The sequence below is a fragment of the Rhinopithecus bieti genome, unplaced genomic scaffold (assembly GCF_001698545.2).
Source record: "Rhinopithecus bieti isolate Rb0 unplaced genomic scaffold, ASM169854v2 scaffold_10685, whole genome shotgun sequence".
NCBI classification, from domain to species: Eukaryota; Metazoa; Chordata; class Mammalia; order Primates; family Cercopithecidae; genus Rhinopithecus; species Rhinopithecus bieti.
The window spans coordinates 460,191-460,994 of record NW_016806950.1 but is presented as its reverse complement, the minus strand read 5'-3'; positions in this window follow the sequence as shown (position 1 = coordinate 460,994).

Sequence of the window (804 nt, the reverse complement as noted above, 5' to 3'; positions counted from 1 at the left end):
GGGCCCGGCCGGAGCCCCGCCCGCCGCGGCCCCCGGAGCGACAGAGCTAACGGCCGCCGCGGCCTCTGCCTCATAGAGGGGGGCGGGGGACGCGCGGAGCCCAGCGCGAGCCCAGGCCGCGCTCTGCCACCGCCGAGCACCGCCCACCAAGGCGACGTCACTTCCGGAAGGGCTTAGCCACGCCACTTTCCCCAGGGCGTGCTCGCGCTGGCCTCCACGGCGAGTGACGTCGCGCGCGCCCCCGGCCGCTATTGGCGGTGAACTGTCTGTCGGCTAGCGTTGGTCTCCTTTCCCAGCCCTTGCTTTTCACTTCCTGGGCTCCCAGGCCCAGGCCATCCCATTCGGTAGAATGGAGAGGCCTTGGAAACCATGGTCTGTCCTGGGAGAGAGCCGCTGGCCTTGGAAGCACATATGGTTCTCCCATCTATGCCGCTTTGCGATGTGTGACCTTGGCTGAGTCATTTCATCATTAATCTGTATCTCCCTCCTGGCACCCAGTGACTGTTTGTGGAATCACTACATGAATCGTGTTCTAGACCCAGTGCTGTACTAATAAATGTGTAACAACCAGCTCTCTGGGGGGAGAAAGGGAATGTATGCACATATATAGGTACATAAATTTGTCGTTAAGTTTTACTGACATAAAGGATGTGTAGTTCACAATTTACAAATAACAGCAAATTGGCAAATTCCATATAACTCTTTCTCACAGAATGCTTTCATTGATTTTTGCCAAACTCTGATATAGGTAGACAAACTGATTGCAGTTGACCAAGGAGTGTAATTGTAAACCTGAATGTTGGT